At 32.7% G+C, this 20,002-nt stretch overlaps 1 protein-coding gene across 1 annotated transcript in view; it reads left to right on the forward strand.

Annotated features, from left to right (window-relative positions):
• The first annotated feature begins 4,609 nt into the window (after nucleotides 1-4,609).
• LOC126821637 (homeobox protein abdominal-B) overlaps nucleotides 4,610-20,002 on the forward strand; it is an 80,020-nt gene continuing 64,627 nt past the window's right edge. Inside the window, exons 1-2 of the mRNA XM_050550098.2 lie at nucleotides 4,610-4,683; nucleotides 13,299-13,349. The gene's annotated coding sequence lies outside the window, so the exon portion shown is untranslated. The remainder of the gene's footprint in view (nucleotides 4,684-13,298; nucleotides 13,350-20,002) is intronic.

Here is a 20,002-nt window from a genome sequence, read left to right on the forward strand (position 1 = left end):
AATCTTAATAAATATCTAACTGTATAATAGAATAACAAAATACACTATTCGGACAAACGTTCATATCCAGAAAGAAATGAATAAAAAAAGAGGAGCAGAAAATTTGAGATCAGAGGTGACAAAACAGAATGGCTTGACGTACGTCACTCGAAAACATTTACAATTTATTTTAAATGTAAAATCTGAATCACAGGAACAAATCACATCCCAAAATCCCAAAATCGACACAAGACAATGAAAATATTAAAACAAAAACAAGATTCATAAATATCCATATTTCTTTTTATTGCCCGATTTTGTTATGATTCAGCTGTAAATGCGTTTGTCCACAATGCATGGAATAATTAAGTAAAAAGCTTTTATTAATCTTACAGAAAATAATATGGTACTTCATCAGGAATTCATCCAATTTCCTTATGAAGCCTTTCGGGGACATAAAACAATATCTAATTTACATACAGTTGCCAGTAATCCTTGGGATGCTCGTAAAAGCTCAGTAAAAAGAGTGAAATTTTTATGTCATGAAATTTAATGACGGTTTACGTAAGCGTGTCTTAGAAAACCAACTTTGTAACTTTTAGGTTTGTTACTTCTCTCCCTTTCTGACGTAATTGACATGACAGTTTGCGACAACATAACGCCACCGTCGTCATTAGGGCACATAAAATTTGAACAATTTAGGGAAATTTAGCTTTTACGATCCCCTTACCCCCATATGCTGTTGGTGTCGTTTGAGATTTCGTCTAATTAGTGGGGTATAGCTAACCGCGTACGGTCGTATAAAGTACATAAAATTTAGTCTAGTACTAAAGAACTCTCGGTCATCTGAACTTAGCTTGATTAGACGCTGAAAACTGACCAATGGTCGATGTTCGTGTACCAGCCGGTCAGTTTATGACCGATCATAAAGTTGAGAATCTGTCACTGATAATTTCTACATTTTCTTCCTGATCAAAGTTGTAGAAAGATCGCAATGTATGTGAACCTGGAATCTCTTTGAACTCTAGGTTAACAAACGTAGAAATCAGAAATTTTATTTCCTCTGACTTTGTCATTGATTTACAGCTTGATTTGGTATTTTGTGTGAATCTGTTGACTTGATTATTCATTGTTCTTTGGAGAAAGGATTTAGTATACATCTGCTGCTTACAGTCTCTCACTCTCAACCCATCTCTTTCTCCCAACCATTAAACTGGATAATTTAAAGACAATCGCGCATGTAAAATAAAAAATAAAAGGAACATGTTGTCTCATATTACTCGGTGAATATCATTATCCACACAATGTCGACTAAAATAAGGTTTTTCGGGTTTTCTAAATCTCCTAAAGTTATTTGGATACATCGTTATAAGGGTCTATCTTATTAAGATTTTAGGGTTTACGTAGAAAATTTACATTTTCGAATATTTGAAGCCAAGTTTCATTAGAATAATCGCACACTAAATACAAAGGGCAGAGCATCCTAGAAAAGAAGAACCCCGGATGTTATTTCCATCAGTAGAGTACTCATTCAAGTTCATTAGAGATGGCATTGACAACATATTTTCAGAAATCGTAAGAAATAGACATAAATTCAGTTCATAAAAGCTGAATTTTCTCTAGATATTAAAAAAATTCTTCAAATATAGTGAAAACAACGATAAAACTTTCTACTTTCAAAATTGTTCATACACCCATCGCATTCAAAACTTTTCAAGCAGAACCTTCAAGCCAAATGGTTTACATAGATTTTTATTGATAATTTTATTAATGTTGATTTTGTAATATAAGTTTTGATTCGCTATTTAAAAAAAAATCAGTTTTATTAGTATTTATAAATTGACACACCGTTTCATAAATTTTATGCTCTTTTCCCAGTGCATTATAGTACGATTATTCGATTTTAATCATTAAAAAACAAATTATCGCGTGTAAATGAATTTCTATGTACAGGTATTTGATTGCATTTATAAACCTTTATTGATAAATTTATTTTATTTTGCATTGGAAACCACCAAAGAATTAAATTATTACCCTGGGAAACAGGTAATTAAAACACAAAACAAAACGCTGAACCAAATTATTGCAAAATAATTTTAGACATAAATTTGATTCAAAAGAATTATTCTGGATAAATATTTATTTTACAGGGCACGCAACAAGCAATTAAAAATAATATTAAGAAGTTTCAGTGGAAATCAAAATCTGAAAACTGTGGGAAAATATACGAAAAAGACTTAATTTTGTCTTGTGTTTTGTTCTGAAAGAATACATAATATCTCCTTTTTTTTAAAAAAAAAAAAGAGTTCTTTTGGGGTTTATCTTTTGATGAGATTATACATCATATTATGCGAAAAGTATAAAAAAGAACTTAACTTGAAAGAAAATCCATGAAACTATTTGCGTTCGTACCTCGAATAAAGAGGGCAACATCAAAACAAGTATAAAATAATGATGTAGAATTAAAATGAAATTTGCGTACCTGTTTGAAATCCTCAACAATTTTGATGAGATATTTGCTCGAACGGACTTTGAAAAAAAAATGCTACACGTATGTGTGCTTAAACTTAAACATATTTGAAAAGTTTCTTAATAAATATTAACAAAGTTTCCAATATAAAACCTTCATTAGTATCTTGTTCTACACGTTCATGGCCCTCGAGGAAATAGATTAGCCACGTAGGAAAAGTAAAAAGAATTTGAAGGCTACATTTAATTAACAAAACTTGTGAAAAACTATCACAACTTCTAAAGTGATCATTAAAATATGAGTTCAGTCAGGTTTTCTGCAGACTAGTTGCATTCGTTTATTCATCAACATCTATAAGGCACCCAAGAGGTTCTTCCCTGCCCACCCCAATCAGAATCCAGCGTTTGAATCGTGTAGCAATTAATGTCTCGTTCATCAAGTAATCTGTGATGAGCTGATGACGGTAATGAAGCAAGGTTTCAGATGAAAACACAAAGACTTGTGAGTTAAGTTGGGGGACTATCAACTAAAGTAATACTGTAATTGCATATTAGTCAAAAGGCATAAAACTTAATGAATAATAGTGATGGAACTGAGATTTGTGAGTGAAAAAGCGACCACTTTCCCCTGAGAAGACTAAAACTGGCCATAAAATGTAATCAAGGACCGGCACACTTGGCCGAAATCCTTTCTCTTAACAAAATTGACCAGTCAGCTAAACGTGAACTTTACCGCTCACCGCTTTTCTATTCAAATCCTTCAATTGGATTATTTGTCCCCGTCTCAGTTTTATATGTTCAATGTCATTAAATAGTCCGTGTTTCTGTTAAGATAAGGAAAATAGAAACTATATCTGGGGTTAAAAAGAAGCGGATTTGCTTAAATACGTTAATATCTCGTTGGCGGTTAACTGATGTGTTATAATGAAGGGTATTTAATACTGATTAAATGAAATAATTACGATATACCGTTATCATTTTATAACCCCGTGCGATGTTAGAAAAAATAGCTGTGGAAATTATCACTGAAATTAACAACTTTTAATCGGATTTCATTCTATCAGAAATAATTGAATAACAATTGCACTTGCGCTCAAGTGTGAGTTATTTCTCGTAAAACACAATTTAAGCCAACGTTCTTTCGAAATGTCTGTATATCTCTCATGGCAGTAATTCCCACTATATTATATAATAGATAGTCTTTGGGGTTTTCTTGTGATACACTGATATTCATACACGTAAAAGTAATCTAGGTGATGCATACAAGATTGTTCATTACTCGGGTCTTTATGATCGGGAATATACTGTTATAGTATATTGCTTCCTAATCTTAAAGCCCAATATTCAAATTGCTTTAAAATTGTCAAACATCAAAGCAGGTATGAATTTCCAAAAGAATGTGCTTCAATCGGTTTGTTTTATTTAAAGGTACGTCAAGAAGGTGAATACTGTTAGACTTTTAGAAAACCCAACGTGACATTATGCATCAGAAATTTGATGAAAAAAAACCCTGAAATGTATTAGAATCAGCCATTCCTTATCTGAAAAATAAGCCTGGGCTTATAGGCTTACTTCATCAACAGCAGTTGTTAGTCTGATATAGTAAATATATATTGCAATAGGAATTGTTAATGATGTGTTGTGAAACTATAAAATTGTTTTAATATTATTCATTTAATTTCTGAAATGAAAAGCCACCGAGCTATACTATATCGCTTTAAAATTATTTCATTATCTGCAGTTGTCATGTAACTGATAGCCTTGCGCACGTTCTATACATTAAGAAATTCACTTTTTTTAACTTGCATATATGAACTTTATTGGCGTAGCGATACATTTCCCTCATGCAAATTATTAGCATAATGAAACAAACTACTCTTACATGTCTGTGAAGAATAACTACACAACGGAAACGCACTATTTGACGTGTTTTCTTCAATTCTGATATCGATTTTGTATGTAAATCAAATTTGAGAATACCGTTTATGATTAACTGAAATAAATGAATTTTAATCTTAAAAAAAAACAGATAGTAATCACTTAAATGCTTTTGTAGTATAAGAGCGTGTCGGACTCTCAGACCAAACCATAAAGAACACACTTGCTTTCAATCAGATATCACAGAGTCTTAAGAAATAAAGAGTTTTCGAGGAATACTTCTTTAAAATATCATACAAAATTTAGTGATACATGTATATGGAAATAATACGAACTACCTTGAAAAAGAAAAAGCAAGTAAGTAAAAATTCTATGGTATATAGTGAGATATATCTAACTTTTTATCTACGAATCTTCTATGCAGGCGATCCTTTTTATGGAGCGAATGTTAATTTGTAAGCGTTCTAGACGAGATTTGGGGAGCTTGTCGGGTTTTTAGTTTCAGCCCAAGTTATTAAGAAAATACGAGGTTTTTAAGAGAGTTGATTCCCATGACTACCGTGTTATCAGTATGGTATAGATGATATAAAACTAACATAAAAGTCAGTAAGTTATAATCAAGGTTGATCTGCGATATCGCCGCCTCACTGATATAGGATGGCCACCAACACGTTGGGATTAATAACTCTTCCTCTCCTTGCGTATTAAATCCTAAAAAGAATTAATATAGATTTGGGATTTGTGTATTAAATCCGAACAAGAATTAGTACTTTTGGGGGATTTGTGTATTAAATCCGAACAAGAATTAATACTTTTTGAGGGGATTTGTGTATTAAATCCAGATAAGAATTAATGTATATTTGTGATTGAATTCAGTTTTTAAAATTAAGGTATGCAGTGAATAAGGACGGTTATGGTTACATTTTTCTAAAATTCAAATCTTAAAAGAAGATCGATCAATTTCCTCTGCTATTTGATGATATTTTCTTATATTTTAATAATAATAATCATAATGACATTTATTCACATACAGCATGGTACTGCAAGTTAACCGATAGCTTAAAAAAAAAACCACATACACAATAGACATGATAAAAAAGTACAAAAAATAAATTAAAAAAACGACAAAAAAAAGATAAATGAAAATATACATATTATGTTTCTAGAATAATAGATCTATATACATTTACATTGCCAGATAATCTAAGATAAATTAAATATTTAACGAGTTGTAATAATATATTTACGTTTTCGAATAGAATGAAATATGAATCTATCCAGCGAGTTTAACTAATGTATTGGTAAATTAAATGAATGCTAGAGATAATTTTCTAACTGATAACAATCATAAAAACTCCACTGTTTTACACATGAGTACTTTTCATTTCCATGTACTAATATTGTTTTAATAATTTATTTAAGTTATGTGTGTAGCGAGACTAATATATCACGTTTTATGCTTACAACATGTTGATTACACTTATTATACCTTCCTTTCATGTTTGCCGCATTGTTATGCATGCAGGTTAACTCTAAAACTGACAAGTTTGTATGCCTAGATCAAAGGAAATGTGGTAAAACAATAACATGCAATAAAAAAAGTTCCAATATACATAGCCTTGTAAATCCATGTTTACCCCTCCCCCTATTCAAGATGAATTGATTCGCTACATAGTATTGTACAGTACAACATACTCATTAACAATAAATATGTTAATATTGAATCAAAATGTATAGTGTCCCTCTTTTAAATACCAGCGTCACTTTATTTTTAAGTTTCGCGATATATTTTTTATTCGCGAATCGTAATATGATTAGGCAGCTTATGAGTGGTAAAGTAAAAGTGACGATTCAATAACTTGTATGTGTTGCTTTGTGAATTATAGGTATCTTTTTTCCACAGGCAATGCCAAGGTTAAATACCATCTGATTTTGGTCCCACTGTCGACAGTTCAAGCTACAGACGTAACTTAGTAAACAAACAGTCTTCGGCTTAACGTTTCGAAATGAAAATGTTATCGCATAGACTTTGTCCCATCACTAATTAGATCAACCCAATTTAACTCTTTTATTTTGATCTAAATCGAAGAGGTTTAGCTAAGTATATTTTAAACATTTTACATACTGCTACAGTATTTATACACATTTGTGTTTACGATTTTGATTTGGAAAATAAATTAAAGTCAGCATCAATCCACATTTCATTGATATGGAATGAAATGAAATGAAATGGGGTTTAACGTCCTACTGTTCTACTCCTAAACTGGGCTAATGAAGACGGGCATACGCCATACAGTGTGCTATGAGGGAAATTTTGCCCGAGCAGCGGCGCCACGGCCTACTCTTATATCGAATTCCAACTGCCATGGGATCTTTTCCGTGCACGCCAATGTGTACACGGGACCTCGGTTTTTCGATATACTTATACGAAATGTATACTTTCTTAAAAATGAAAAGTAATATATCAGAAATTATAAATTGTTTCAAATGCATTTTATTGAACTGGAAATATACAGATATAATTATATGGAATACAATGACTGTTTATTACTGAGTTTCTCTAGTCTATCTATGTATAAGCACACTCTGACTAATATACGACACTCGTATGGCACAGTAATTAATGGCACTTTTATACATTCGGCACAATTTCACAAATTAAGCTATTATTGTTTTTTATTCCTAAGTAGCCTGTACAAACAGACAGATTATCGTCGCAATATTAAAATTACCATATTAATATTCCTGTTACTCAATACACAAACCAATAAATTTAGTTCAAAAGATCACAAGAGATGTTATTCGGAAAGCAAACCAGAAACTTGGCAACCAGAGTTCTATGAATAATATGTCGTTTTGTCGACAAATAAACAGTCATAGAAAAGCTGTTGTGGTGAACGAAATTTCTTGTTTCTTAGTACCTTTTTACGACCATTTTCACATCTTGAGAAAAATAGAAAAAAAGCTCTAAATCTTTTCGTGACGTGTAACTCGATTAAAATTCTTCTGATCTTCCCCGAACTGATGACAAAACTCGCCAATATTCCGCAATTTAATTTTGTTTTATTTGAGCGAACGTCTATTGAAATGGTGGTCATGCTATTAAATAAAAGGGCCAATGTCTCGACCTTCCATCTAAATTACATCCACAATTAATAAGCACGGGGCGAACACGACGTATTTATTTTTATCAATACATCCAATGCCACATAAATAAAGTTCGGGATTAAATTTTGTTTTTATTACGTGGGTGATTAAAGTCTTTGGAAGTTGGGTGACCGTTAGTACCACAGAGACCATGTTGACTACTTCAACTGTTGTTCTGTTAGTCAATGGTAGTCTCTTAAAACACTTGGTATTAATTATTATAACGGTAATAAATTATACATAAAGCCGTTAAAATCAGAATTGATAAATGTATAAGAGTGCCCTCTCATCCATAACTATTATAGTACATTGTCTTTTCCTTAAATTTAGCACCTATTAGCAACGAATGGTACTTTTAACTTGGTAACGATAATTCAAATTGGGGCAAGGCACGTTAAAATTAAAATTGATCAACGTGTAATACTAACCCTTTGCTCATTATAATACATTGTCTATGACTTAAAATTTAGCACATTTCAACATCGAATTGTACTTGTTATACTTGGGGGGGGGGGGGGGATTGGATGCCCGAATGGTTAGCACGTGAGCGCTGTATCATAAGACCTGTCATTGAGTCAACTGGCGTGGTTTCGAATCCCCGGGTTTTCTCCGGGTCCTCCGGTTTCCTCCCACTGCTAGAGACCCCTATGCGCAAGCGAATTACTGAAATAAAATTAAACCATATGTTAGTCCCCAAATGACCTGGTTTGATTCGAGTGGACGTTAAACCCAATGTCTCTCTCTCTCTCTCTGTTATACTTGTTAACGATCATTTAAAATTTGGCAAGCTACGGACATGTTGAAGAGAACAAGATTTCCTCCGGAAACGTTGATATTAGAATTGATAAGATAGTACCATCTCGTCCTTAACTTAAAATGTACACCTTTAGCAGTTTGGAAAACAGCGTTTCTCGGGGGACACCTTAAAATCAGAACGGATAAACATGTAATAGTATACTCTCTGATCCATAACTGTTAGAACGAACGATTCTTGTCTTTCGATCTGATAAAAACAGCATTCTGTATAAGATCAATTAAGTACCCATTATTGACCTGTAAAGAAAGATATACGAATAACCTCATGTAAATTAGTCAGATACATTCAGCCAAGTGCTTTCAGTCTCTATTAAGCAATTTGCATCCATATAAAAATATCTACATTTAGCAAGATATTTATTTCGAATTAAACAGTGACGAACTCATTTTGTTTAATTTCATGGAAACAAAAGTTAAAAGAAATTTACTTTTTAAAAAAAAACGATTTGTCGATTTTGTATAACGTTTGCAACAGCCAATGAGGAGATTGATAAAAAAAAGGTCTCCGCTAAACAAGACACAGGACAAGAGTGCGCACTGATCACAGACTCGCTGTATTGTATTTGTTTAGTGATATTATTCAATTATTACCATAAATCATAAAATAATTCAACATTTATTACATCTTTCTGTGTTATGTTTGAAATACGAGTGTTCCATGCCATTGATTTTATTGGAATATATTGTAGAATCTGTCTGTTGCGTCAGTCAGAACAACATGCTAATTTGTAGGTGTCACACATTGCATTGTATTCGATTCCGTAAATCACTGCAACATGCCTGCCATTAAAATCAACTGTGCAATTCGATGTAATCGTTATACTACAATCACTTTCTTTGATGATCTTTCAGATAATCTTTGTATGGGGTGAATGCTAATTCAAAAGTGCATAAAGCATGCATTTATCTTACATCAGATTCCCATTTTATTTGAAAATCATATTTGATGACCTTTAAGATAATCTCTGCATGGAGTGGATGTTAATTCTGAAATGCATCAAGCCTGCATTTTGCTTACATCAGATAACAATATCTTATAGAAAATAATGGGAGTCAATGTTGCTCCGTGAATGTGAAACTAGCTTACTAACCGGCGTGGTTTCCCTTTGTCATACGTGCAGGATGACGTGCCTGGCAAGGAAGTGAGGTTAGTAGTTTGGATGAGACGTAAAAATCGAGGTCCTGTGTTATAATGTATATATCATTCGTAAGTGTTGTCTTAAGAGGAAACATTAGGACTAGGTTTGAATTTTAAGGTTATTTGAAGGGAAAATATCACCTCCCCAAACTGTTTTTAGTGATTGGTCTAGCCTTTGTAGGGCATAATATGATATAAGTTGGGTAAACATATCAATTTTTATAGAAATGTTGAGCCGGTTCACGGTTATATATGGTTTTAAAAAAGACAAGTTAATGCACCCCCCCCCCCCCCCGCCACCAATACTATTCCAATAGGATATCAGATGATTTTGGTATATGAGCCGAGTATGTACAGCCTGCATTGTGTACGATGACTGGCACACATTCCTGCTCCGGTCTAAATGTACATGCCAGTGTATAAACGCTTTTGACTTAGAAATAAACTTGGCCCATATAAACACGTGCACGTGCTGTTTATGGAATTCCAAGGACTACTTAGACGATGTAATGTTATTGAAACCTCTCAGTGATAGGTAGCGCCACTGAAACACAACATATAATGTACATCTGGTGGTCTCCAATAACACTGCTTTTTTATATCGTGCACAACGCGGGGTATTCTTAGGTGTTTCAGAACACACAATACCACTATGGGTTACTTTCTTTTATTCATCTTTGTGTTCAGGAAAAGTTAGGCTTTCTGAATGCCTCAAATCCGAATCTAGATTCTTTTAAAATTCAAAATAGAAATCTAAATCTAGATACATGGGTCTGGGAAATCGCCTGGTGGTGCAAAACTTTTTGTTTCGAACTGGCAACCATTCACAGGTCAACAACACAGCATTTTAACAGAACATGTCAATCTTTGGTGCAAATCGGATCTGGAAAGCAGATCTAGATCTGGATTCTAGATAATCAAATACATTATTAGTGTATTGTATTTTTTTTTTTTAGAGAGCTTAACCATTCATTCTGACATTTCGGTATATTTGGGCTGTTTTGGTGGGCTGATTTTATGCACTATCTACTAAATGACTATCAGATTAGCTGTAAATGTTTAATAGCATAATCGTAATCTCAATTAAGTATAATGTATTATGATCACAGCCTTTAAGGCTGAGAATCGGATGGAAAAATACATGAAACGATCCCAATTGGTTACCATTTTACGTATAGGCTTATGTAGATAACAGTAGTCATAGGTCGCAAACTTATGCATGACCGAACCCATACTTTAAAAGATACGAGGAACGCCAACGTCTATCTTGAACAGTTAATTAAACTCTCGTCGACACCCCTATTGATAAAATATTTATATCACTCGATGGGGCGCAATGGAAAGGTTTCCTCGAGGATTTTTATTTTCGTTTGAGAGAGGGCGCAAAAAATCTCAAGAAGGCGCAAAAGCTCTAAACCCGTGACCCAAGGTGCATCACTGCGCATGTTTCGCCACCCAAGGGCAAGTTAAAATTGAAAATAAACATAGAATAAAATTAGTAACATCATAGATTATGATCTTGTAAAAAGAATCTTGGTCCAGCAAAATATCCAATCAAAATACATACTCATTGATACCACTATTTACAACACTGGAGATACAATTCTGATCCAATGCCAAAATTGCCGTAGTCGGTTAACACAAATTTAAAAACAAATAACGACAGAAAAAGATAAATCAATCAATATCAAAACTTCCAAATGAAAATATTAAAGTTATAAATTCTAATCTGAAACAGGCAATATTGGTCACGTCAGATAACCACCCAAAATACTATAAAACGTAGGCGAAGAACTCCCCAAGAGCCATCTTGGGGTAGCAATATTTCTCTCGTCACAGATTTGTCGGTTTAAGTAGCATCCACCACCAATCTGAGACTCACGAATTACTTTTATCTCTGGGTTTTATGCCACTAGAAATAGCTTTCTGTTTATTTATTGCACGTTGTAATATTACAGAGAAAACTTGAAAAATCTTCAGCCATTTTGACCTAGATTTAAAGTGGGTATTATAAACAGTAAATAATATTACTCTCATCATTGTTTATATACTCTTATAATAGAAAGATGGCGGGTGTATATTAATCTAAGTTGTAGACCCATATTAAAGATGTTAAAAGTATCTAAATCCATTTTTGAATGTGATTTACTGCAGTTTATATGCCATTTCGTTGTGCACCAGATATGTTATTAAATTTTAAAACCCAAAAATACAATGTGAACTGAAATATCACAAGAATTATATACATCAGTCGTCTAATAAGAGGGAAGCAATGTTTAAAAAATGCGTTATATCAAAAAAAAAACAAAAAAAAACAAAAAACAAAGCAAAAACAAAACAAAACATTACTTGCATGTATATGTACGCGTAAAGGGATACAACATTATGTATACAATTTCTGTGAAATATCTGTAATTTGTTTATGACCAAAACCATGGAAACTAAACCCTGTAAGATAATCACACTAAATGTAGAAAAAATCAAAATTAAAACGATGATTGACACTTAAGTTAAAACATTTTAAATTAAAGATTGACAAAGCTTAATAATATTGTGATTAATAGTTGGTTTGATATTAGTAATTTATGGTTAAAGTCTAAAGTTATAGTCAGATCTTAACATAGTGTCAGTTTTTTCACAACAGGCCATTAAGAGTTATCTGCTCTTGATTTGGATTCCATATTAATAATTTGGTTGGAAGTCAAATGACATTAGGCGTATGGATAACATGACAATAAATTAGGACAAAAGAAAAGAATTGGAAAAATATATCTACCACTGATATCTATGTGGTTGAAATTATTAAAATTGATACCTAAAATTAAATTTGAAAGAATAAATATTTTATGATTTTCTAGTCACAGAAATACTGACAGTACACGAAGTTTACTTTCCAAATAAATAAAAGCTCACCGGCATTGAAAAAAGAGAGTTTTAAAAAGTTGTAAACGCCAACGCCTCTAACTTTTGAATATTTATTATCGTAAATCGAATAGGTATACGACATTGATTTACTTACATAATGTATATATGATATATGTTTGCAGTATCTAATTTGTTATACAAGCCCATTGAATTGCATATACATAAAGTTGAATTTGAATTGAATATACGTATATTATATGCTTACTCACGTATAACGCACTTACAATGATGCAAACTACGAATAAATAAAGTGTTTAATTTTTATGTGGTACTTTGCTAGTCAATAAACTGACACCTACAAAACCATAAAAAAAAGTCTCCCTTTCACTCGTTTATCATTTTTTAAAACATGATTTGTATGCGTATTAAATTGTGACAGATTCTTACTCCAGCCATAAAATTTAGACATTCAATTAATTTAGAGATTATCGAAATTTAATTGATACCTTAAGTAGCCTACGTACCTAGAAAATTAGTTGTAAAAAAATTCCAAAATTTGTTAAACTTCAGAGAAATTCTCACGATCACAAGTGTTAAGTTTATGTACGAAACATACAAATTACGAAGAAAGCAGAGAAAATAAATTAACGAATGATACAGAATATAGGATAGTAAAAATTTCAGACCAACCTTGCTATAAAAATTGCTCTAAAGATCACAGTGCTTTACTTGTAAATGAAACCATAGAGAAAATAAATTACGGAATGACATAGAATATATGACAGTAAAAATATCAAAGCCACCTTGCAATAAAAATTGCTGTAAATATCACAGTGCTTCACTTGTAAATAAAATATGTACAAAACAAGCTTCCCCACCCCAAATGAAAACTTTCCTTTTTAAAAGAAAAAATAGAATTTATTGTTCTTAAATTGTTTTCACGTTTCAAAGTTCGAGTGGAATACCCTTATAGTCATTTTCATATATTTTATTATTTTTTCCTAAGGAATTCAAGCCAAGCGGTACAGCGAACTTTCAGATCCTCTCCTCTGTGGTGGTAAGTTATTTATTTTTCTTGCTTAAAATAGAAAGTATGACAGGAAATCTAAGAGCACGCCAAAAATATAAGGGACAAAACAGGGAATGGAAAGAAAAAACAATTACATGTATCTGTTTACAAAAATCAACAACAAACATCAACAAAACACTATCATGGTGTATTAAAGGTTAAATTATGAATATATATTTAATAATAACAAACAGAGAGAGCAAAGAAACAACGATGTATTAGCAACTGTATGTAAAAACGACGGATTTATATGGGAAGGTACATAATGACAACAAATAAAGCAATTTCGGTTATTTTCAAAAAGCCATTAAACAGCTGAAAAGAAAACCATTCTGAGATGAAAACTGTTGAACCTAACAAAATTTAGATATTGTTAGATACAGAAGCAGTTTTGTAAACTCTCTCAACATTTTATTATAATGGACAGCCTTGACATACTCATGTGTGGTAAATCTAAGATCTATATAGTGATTGTAAAATGTCCACGAAGGGACATTTACACAACTGATCAACCATTGCAATAACTAAGGGCAGATTACATTGGGACAAATCGAGAAACTGGTCTGAACCTACAGAATACATAGCACCATTCAACGGTTCATTGCTTCGGGAAACTCCGTTCGAAAGAAGCATAACAAAAAAAAACACCCCGCCCCCTACGAAAAAATACATTACGATACGAAGTAAGATTTGTTGACTTGTTTTAATTTCCGAAAAAAATTCGAACTCTCTGGGTCATTGCAAACTTCCGTAAATACGACGAAAATTCGCCCGTGACTGCGCCTGACATGGTTTCAGAGCACGAAGACGTGCTTTTAGGATAATTTCTGTCATTTGTACACTCAACACATGACACTAATTTAAAACAATAACGTCCCAAGTGAAATTGACAATGAAAATTGATTAGAGTTAATTGTTTAAGCAGATTGTGTTTCATCATCAATTCACATCCTTCATCGCCTTCCTCGGTCTGTCCATCATACTGAAATTTACAACATGGTCTTAAACACGTTAGGGTCGAATTTCAGTCGCACGCACAATGCACACACGACCACGGGAGACCATTTTTAGCAAACTGTATCTTCTTAATTTTATTTTCGAAAAAAATATTGACATTTTGTAAAACAACATCGCAAATTGCCATTAATAGAAATTAAGTGTTTTCTTATCAAAGTCATATATCTGGAAGCGGTCATCAGCGAGGTGTATATTCGATTCATATGAGAATAAAGCGATGCACATCGTAATGAAAATGCATGCACCCGAGCGAAATTGTAGACGATTTGTATGATCAATGGAGTGATACAAAACTTTATCATTGTTATCAAACACCTTATCTTGTTTTGTCGGCTTTTGTCAACTGGAAAATTATTTTAACATCACCAGGGACTAACTGTTTGTATAGCTTGCCACTGATTATTTTATTAAAATGAAAATAAAAAAAGATATCAGTGTTTATGAAATATTGCAATCTTGACAATAATATTACCATTAATAGGCATATTAGTGCCAAACAAAAAAAAAGAAGACAGACCCCCCACCCCCAAAAAAATCTTAACCCATTTAAACGAGTTCGTATATAATTTTATAATTGATTTTTAATTTTAATTCTTAAAAGAACGCGCGTATTCTTCGCATTGGGTTTTTGAATATTAAAAATAATGGTATCGTTATATGATTTTTAATTTACACAGGTAAGTACGAAGGCGTTGTTGGTATTGCGTTTTTGTCAAGTAGTCCTTATACTATATTTCAAATCTCAACATAAAATACGGAGTACTGAGTAATTATTCCTAGAACCTCTTGAAAAGGAGGGGGGGGGGCAAATATCGATTTTCCGGAAAAATTAGAAAAATCAAACAATGATATTTCTGTATGATTTTCCACCAAACATTTTCGACCTTAAGGATATTATATAATCGAGCTTTATACCAGTCAAAATAAACAGGGTATCAATTGTATAAATTCTCATTCTTGAACTCTACAGGGGGGGGGGGGGGGTATTTATTTCTAGAACAAAAAGCTCACTATTAAGTTTTCAATATCTTGTAACTTTGAAATCACAATTTCCTATGTCTTTCCTGTACAGTAATATAAACAGGGTATAGGCCAAAACGAAAGTTACGGTATATAAGGTCAGCGACTATTAGCAATCAGGACTATACACTCTATAGGTACAGCAATTATTCAAATTAATCAATTCAACATAGTTTACATTGCCATCCGTATGCGGCTGAGATAAATAAATGAAAAAAAAGTCCACGGTTTTATATAAATTTTTAAAATTCAGATCTGCTTCATTATATATATACCATAGTGAACACAAAACAAATATTATACAACTATGGAATATAGTTATAGAGAACTTGGTCATACAATTTAAACGTTGGAACGTTAATTTCAATATTTACCACTTTTATCATATTCAAACGTTAAACTTCCATGTGATTTGAATATTTAGACTTTACATACCATTTTAACATAATTTAGTGTGTAAATATGAATGTTTTATTTTAAGAATTAGCTTGGATATTAATCTTTTTTTGATACCTTGAAGTGTAAAAACGTGACACTGACACCGTAATAGTCGGCGTCCCTTGTCGTAAACATGACATACCCCCTAGACGTTATTGTGTTTCCAGAAGGATACAAAATGAAACAGGGGCGTTTCGAACCCAGTTCAATTCTTTTTATCATTTCTTTCAGTACATGTTTTAATGTAATCAAAAAAATAAATTTATTTGATGAAAAGTGTTTTCGGTGTAACCTATCAATGCTTTAAATTTGACATCTGTAAAAGATGTTTTAAGAAGCGTACACAGGCGTAATACAAGGACAGTTGAGTAAATCATTAATGTACGCCTATTGACTATTCTATACAATATTTCTAAAGAGAAAGGATGAAATTTAAATTCAACAGCAAGAAAGCAGGTGTTACGACTAACATTTAAAAACATCTTAATACCCTACGATGAAATTACATAGGAAATGAACGTTAATTTAATATTAAAATCAAAATTAGCTAACAAACTTCGATTTGAATATTCCATGATTACCATAATACAAAGAGAATATATACATAATAAAACCACCTAAAATACTTGAAAAGTTACAGAATAATATTGCACTCTGTCACTAATTATGTGTAACTTTGAAAACCAGGCATGCATCAATCTATCTCAAATTAGCTGTTAAATACATTGTTTTAAAATCGTAAACTGAATTCCAGGTCAAAACCTTGAAAATTTAGAAAACGTTGTCCCTTTAACAATGAATATAAATTAACATATTTTGAATTGGAGTCAGACTGTTACATCATCTGAGGTATGCAATGTCTGGCAATCAGATACTACTGAAGGTGCTCCTTTTGACTTATTTATGTTCTATACGTAAGCTTCCTGGGTAATTTATCTATCCTTGAATTCTTTAAGATATAAAGAAGCATACGAGATACTTGGTGAGATAAACAATATTACCATCAACTACAAAGATATCAACGTATAATAGATAAGCTATTGGACTTCACTTTATAATATACGATTCATTTATAGTTACAGACTGCGATGAATTTTGATCTTACATGTTTACTTACAAGAAACCTAATAAACTCGTCGTGTTTCTCTCTCTAAAACGGCTTACATTTTCTATCTGGATTTAAAGCGTTTTCAAAATCATTAAATATAAAATGATATTAGATGTAAATTGCTTTTAAAATGATATTTCAGATAGGCTTTCAGTATATTTGCTATATATTTATGTAGTATTCTGTTTAAACCGCATTTAGAACTGTTTTGTTTATTAGAGTATTGTTGTGAATTATTGGTTGCTCAAATGGTATCAAAGGTAAACAGATGATAATTCAAATAAAATAATCAATTTCTTATAGTATTTATGTTATAGGAATTTTTAGGATTATTAGATAATAAAATCAAAAACATCAAATAAGAAATACTTTTCTAAGTACAACTGTTTCATTTAATCAATATAAACAGTAAACAAATCACAAAGAAATAATTTATATGTATACACCTTGAACAATTTAATTGATTTATTAGAATTAAGAAATTAAAGAAAAAAGTGAATAAGGTACTTAGTACTCATTCCATTTCCATAGCACATGGTTATTTGCGATTTTAGAAGTCGATATTAGATAAGAAAACATTTCAGATATCCACATATTGTCTTTAAGAACTTGCAGGCACTACCATTCCCAATTGTTACACTCGGTATCGCTTTGACAGAAATAAAGGTATCCATTAACTTTTAAGACACAGGTAACAGAACGACATGTTACAATACGGTCACAATATTTTAAGTGAAGTTTTCCTACATATGTAGAGCTGGGCACAGGTGCATAATGGCTTATAACAGCTTTCTTGCAACATCTATAAAGCAATATAACCCTGCAAAATCATCCGACACAAACACTCACCAATCATTCTATTCATTTTCATTTTATTCTCTTAGTAAAAGACAATGGCCACCGTGTTTAATTGCAGCCCAGTGTTAACATATAAGCCGAGAGGAGATTTTTATGTGACTTTTATTATTAGATGGAAATAAACGACGAGGGGAAAGTTTCTGGCTGCTGGGAAGAAGGCCAAACCGTGTGAGGTCTCTGACCACGTCTAACAAACTCTTTGTTTTAGTTAGACTCGATGTGCCTGAAATCTGTGAGGCTGAATTCGAAAAGATGAGTTAAAAACGAAGCAATAGAGAGAGAGAGAGAGAGAGAGAGAGAGAGAGAGAGAGAGCGGATATATAAAATGGCTATCTCGTTCATAAACGCATTGGTCATAAGTTACCAAGGAAACATTAATAAGAAATATAAGCACGTCAAGCTGTCTCGACGTATTTTGTTCTCGTGGCGTTTGATCTATTTGTATAGCTAAAGATTTAGCCGTGTTCCGAACAAAAACGTAACACATCCGTAATAAGCTCTATATACACCGTCATATTCAGTTCTGAACGATTTGGGACTTAAACCCACAAAGGCCTCTTGCCTTTTTCACAGGAGCCCAAGAAAAGACGGAGAAAGTACTTGTGTGAGCGAAAAGAAGAGTTTTGTTCAAACAAACGGATTGCAAGCGCGGAGGCTGTAAAACTTTACGACCCTTCCATATGAGGTTTGAGAATCGTTACCACAAAGAGATAAGTCGAAGCCGCTATTCCTCTTAATGGCTGACTATAGAACGCCAAGAAACTCGTAAATGTTGACCCCGATATGAAAACGGCCCTTGGCTTGATAGATTTCCGAAGTCCGTTTGCTTAGTTCGAAGTATATGGTTCTCGGTAATAACTTCTAGGCTTCCCTTAGGCAAGGCTTACACGTATATTATCGGATATTTTGACTTGGCGTGGGTCATTGATTTTGTGTATGGGTGGTCGTTTTATTAAGTCTCTGTCTCCAAGACGTGACATCACACTTAGAAGGTGCTTCTATTTTTTGGACTAGGATCAAATAACCCACAAGTCTATAAAAAGCTATCTGTTGTGTGGTTTATGGTCATCACTTCTTCGCTTGAGTGGCTTCTATACGAACTATATGTTTTTCTTTTCTCTGATCTCCCCTCTCAAAATGTCAGTCTCAACGTCTTTGGTTATAATGAGAGTGTTACGTATTTACAACTCACCTTCGTTACGCATTCCTCGAATTTTATGAACTTCTTTCGTTTCTTTCAATTTCTCATTTCAACAATCGCCGTAAATGCTTTAAGGGAGAGAAAAGCGTAACGGGGTTAAAGGACAGGAGTTAAGTATTCACGTTGTGTAATGTCTTTATCACTGCAGGATTACCATCACCACCAATAACAGACAACTACCATCCATTGTGATCGGTTCTGGCCACATTTGGATAGCCTATAATTATTACCTACAAGTGTAAATCTTCGTATAAAGGTTTATTGTTGTTTTGGTAATACTCTTATCTCATTTCAATTGTAGCGAGAGTCCCATGGAAATTAAAATCACGCTGACCACGAAACCGAAACATTGTGCAATATTGCTGGCCAGGGTTGGTTTTCTGGTATCATAACGAATATAACATTGACCTCTTAAATCCAGGCCTATTAGGAAATTTCAATTGGTCTGATCCACATTGCACCATCATAATTCCGATCGATGTTATATGCATGTTATTTAGATGAAATATTTTATGTCGTACTAAAAAATAAATCATGTTTCATATGCAAAATACGCGTAGAGATGCATCTTTATTCGGAAAATGTCTTCAAAACTATTTTGTTATGCATAACTAACTCCCATGGATAGCTGTAATATGTACTGGTACCAAGTAGCTCCGGCTTCTGAATTCCAAGTCAAACCACCTTCTTGTTTACTTATAATCAGTGACAGATTCTCGAAGCAGGATATACTTAAAACACAAACAATAATACCCAGTAACACTTATATTATATTTGATAATGTACAAGTAACTAATATTCTTCGGTGTACTATTGTATACTTCGAAACGGATATCACTTGCATCATTCCTGCTACGTTTGAGAAATGTATATAGCGGTATTTATTGGTTTTATAATATCCAATATTTGACCCCTGGTTCAAAATCGTGGTAGAAGTTCCAATCAATATCAAACACTTTAAGGAAATAAAAGAAACTTTATCCACGACCCGTGGGTCAT

This window comes from Patella vulgata, chromosome 5 (genome assembly GCF_932274485.2).
Source record: "Patella vulgata chromosome 5, xgPatVulg1.2, whole genome shotgun sequence".
Classification (NCBI taxonomy): Eukaryota; Metazoa; Mollusca; class Gastropoda; family Patellidae; genus Patella; species Patella vulgata.